Here is a 3855-nt window from a genome sequence, read left to right as displayed (position 1 = left end):
CCGGGTGGCTCCCGCGCAGCCCGGCGCTCCGCGTTTATTGCTTGTCAATCGCTACTCCGGCTCTTAAAGCGGCCAGGCCTCCTCCGCGCGAAGGGGCGGAAACCGAGAGAGAAGGGGAGAGGGAGGGGGATAAGGACGCCGCGGGACCACCTGCAGGAAAGTACCCTTTCCGAGCAGCTAGTGGGTAGGCGGGGAGGTGGTGACTTAGGAGACACTACACAGCCCACGATTCCCCCACCCTCAGCTGGCTTCCTACCCAGGGAAGCAAGGACTGGGACCTGTACCCACTAGTCCCTCGGCGCCCAGCGATTCCCTTAAAAGGGCGATGGTAAGAGACCCGCCCCCTTCTCTCAGCTTTAGACCCGCGTTCCAGTTCAAGGCTTGCCTCACCTTTCCTCATTATCCTGCTTCCCAACTGGGTAAAGGAGCAGGAGGAGTTTAGGGAGACCCCTCAAGGAGCAGGAGACCCATCCCCATAGGACCGCAAACTCAGGAGCAGCTTTTAAGGATTCATTGGTGGATACCTAGATCCCAGACTCGCTAGGCGAATTTGAAAAAAAAAAAAAAAAAAAGGGTGGGGGGCGCTGAGACCCTATTTCAAGCCTAGACCGGAGAGCTGGTCCATACCCCAGTCTACGGAATACAGAACAAGGTGACTCGCCATCCTTCTTCCTAGTTCCATCTCAAGAAGTAAAGACAAACCCAGTTGCCCGCCTTCACCCCAGCTTCTGGCTCCACTGTAGACCTGCACTTAGTTCTAGCCGTGGAATACTGAAAGCTCAGCGGGAAGACTACGCTTCGCCAAGTGCGCGGTGGGTCAGCCGAGGTAGTACTCTGGCCGCGGTATTCCCCACCTTGCACCCTCTCCAACTGCTTTCTAGAATATGCAGGTCTCCTAAGATCAGAAATGCACTGCATTCTGGAAACTTGCTTGGAAAGCTCAGAAATGGGTTTGACTTGGAAATTGATCCTGGAAGCAGGGGGGACTGGTCCCCTTGTTGCAGGAGACTCAGCTTGCCCTGGGCTCCGGCGATCATACGTTTCAGTACTGTTGTTTTGTCACTAAGTCTTGTCCGACTCCTTTGCGAACCCGTGGACTGTAGTCCGACCGGTTCCTCTATCCATGGGATTTCCCAGGGAAGAACACTGGAGTGGGTTGCCATTTCCTTCTTTAGGAAATCTTCCCAACCCAGGGATCAAACCTGCGTCTCCCGCATTGCAGGCGGATTCTTTACCACTGAGCCATCGGGAAAAGCCAGGTTTGAGTATAGGTAAAGAGTTTGCCTGCGGTGCAGGAGATCTCGGTTCGATCCCTGGGTCAGGAAGATCTCCGGAAGGAGGAAATGGCAACCCACTCCAGTATTCTTGCCTGGGAACTCCCATGGACAGAGGAGCCTGGCGGGTTACAATCCATGGGGGTCACAAAGAGTCGGACACGACTGAGCGACTAACAACAAGCACACAAACACAAGCCACAAAACCACTGCCAAGCTCTACAGAAAGTCCTGATGTTTCTCGGTGGTCTCCTCCCTTATTACTGAGCAAGGAAAGGAAAGTTAGTTAGCGACCCCAGATGGCAGGGACTGGAATTACAGGCTTCCGTCTCCAACCAAAGAACTTGCCGGAGCAAAATGCTTTCTGCCCTCTCTTCTGCCTTCAAGCCAAAAGATCTTCCTAATTCAATTTAGGAAGAAGTCCCTGGGAGTTCCCTGGTGGTCGAGTGGCTAGGACTCTGCGTCCCCAATGCAGGGGGCCCGGGGTTCGACCCCTGGTCGGGGAAATGGATCCCACATGCTGCAACAAAGAACAGGAGTAGCCAAATAAATTTTTTTAAAAAGAGAAGTCCCCTTCCCATCATGAAAGCTACTCTCCACTCTAGCCTGTCCACCTGGCTATTTGGTGGTGGGGAAATGGAAGCATCTTGAATCTCTCCATAGTATTAATTACTTCTCAGTCAGGCAACTATTACCCCATAACAACATACAGCAAACTTTTAGTTTCATTCAAGATCCCCAGAACGAGGATCCCTGATTTTGGCCCTCTAGGAGATGGAGCCTAACTCATTACTCTTACCAGCTGCCTCCTCGCAGTCCCTCCCCTCACCCCCATTAGTCAGTCAGCAAGCATCTCTCTTATAAGGGCCTTATAGAATGCCAGCTCCTCACATCTGTTCAAGACCTTACAATTGATAAATTGTTTAATTCTCACAACAGCCCCATGAGGTTACAGACAGAGGAGAAACATTTCCTGATACAGAGTAGGAGGCTCTTATTCTGGTCCAGATAGGGTGCCAGCCTCACTGATACTGTCAGATACCAGCTACAGGGCCAGCATCAGTGATTCCTGAAGGTGGAGGTCCGGAAGGGGGAATGTCAGACACAGAAATCACTTTCTAGCGGTACAACTGAATGTCGTAATAGACGTGCTGTGTTCTAAGCAGGGCCCCAAAGGAATGAGGGTGTTACTGATGGGATATAGTGTAGCTGGGGTAGGAAGCAGGTTTGAGGGGTCCACAATGCATTCCATGGCAGTTAGAGGCTGCCCCCTCTGCCGGTGGGATGGAGGAACGTGGAGAGTAAGGAGAAATGAGGCGTTGGGGTGGGGAGGAGGCAGGTGGAAAAGTGAGAGGAATGAGTCCTCTTCCTCTGAGGTCTGTCTTCTTCCCTGCCTGCGCCACAACGGTGCCGGCAGTGTTTCTGCTTACCCTCAAATCGAGATATTCCTCTGGTGGATATTCGCTCCAAGGCTTTGGGATTCAACGCACAGAAAGAGAGAAAACTCGGAGCAGCTGTTATAAATTTTCAGCAGAAGTGAAGTGAAATAAGTCCCTTCGTCGTGTCCGACTGTAGTCCATGGAATTCTCCAGGCCAGAATACTGGAGAGGGTAGCCTTTCCTGTCTCCAGGGGATCTTCCCAATCCAGGGATCGAAGCCAGGTCTCCCACATTGCAGGCGGATTCTTTACCGGCTGAGCTATCAGGGAAGCCCTAAAAGAGCCCGTTCTGTAATTGAGTGATGTTGCACTTCCGGTGATGACCAGCAGGGGCCGCCAACAGTTACCCCGCGTCTCTGTTTCTACACCCACCGGCTCCGATCCCTTAGCCCACTACCTCAGCAATTCACCAGTCTTATTCTAGAAGCCTTTTCTACTGTCTGTATCTCTCAGTAAAAACAAAAAAGTTTGGAACCATCACTGTAAGTATACTTATATTTATATATTATTATATGAAGTGAAGTGAAGTCACTCAGTCATGTCTGACTCTTTGCGACCCCATGGACTCTAGCCTACCAGGTTCCTTCCTCCATGGGATTTTCCAGGCACGAGTGCTGGAGTAGGTTGCCATTTCCTTCTCCAGGGGATCTTTCCAACCCAGGGATCGAACCTGGGTCTCCTGCATCGCAGGTAGACGCTTTACCGTCTGAGCCACCAGGGAAGCCATATTACTATATGTATGCTACTAAATAATCATTAGAATTTTTGAATGTGATTTTTAATATACATAGTTACTATTAAAAATCACATTCAAAAATTCTAATGATTATTTTTAAACTATAAATAGAAGTTCCAGTATTTTCTTACCATACCCTAAAGGATCATCTGATGCACCCCTAGGTGCATTCCCCACTTCGAAAACCAAATTTCTAAAGAAAACCAAATTTCTATGAGAAAGGATGCTCTTATTCTGTTCCAGATAGGGTGCCAGCTTCACTGGTACTGAGTCAGATACCAGCTTCAGTACTAGCATAACCCAAGCCTCAACAGGGCATCTGGACAGCTAGCTGTACCCTGCCCCCACCCGTCCAGGATCAAACCAAATTTTCCCTGGAGAACCAAGTGTTCTGGGCCCTGACTCCC

The sequence above is a fragment of the Bison bison genome, unplaced genomic scaffold, assembly GCF_000754665.1.
Source record: "Bison bison bison isolate TAMUID 2011002044 unplaced genomic scaffold, Bison_UMD1.0 scf7180017861046, whole genome shotgun sequence".
Taxonomy (NCBI): domain Eukaryota; kingdom Metazoa; phylum Chordata; class Mammalia; order Artiodactyla; family Bovidae; genus Bison; species Bison bison.
Note: the sequence above shows the minus strand (reverse complement) of the source record.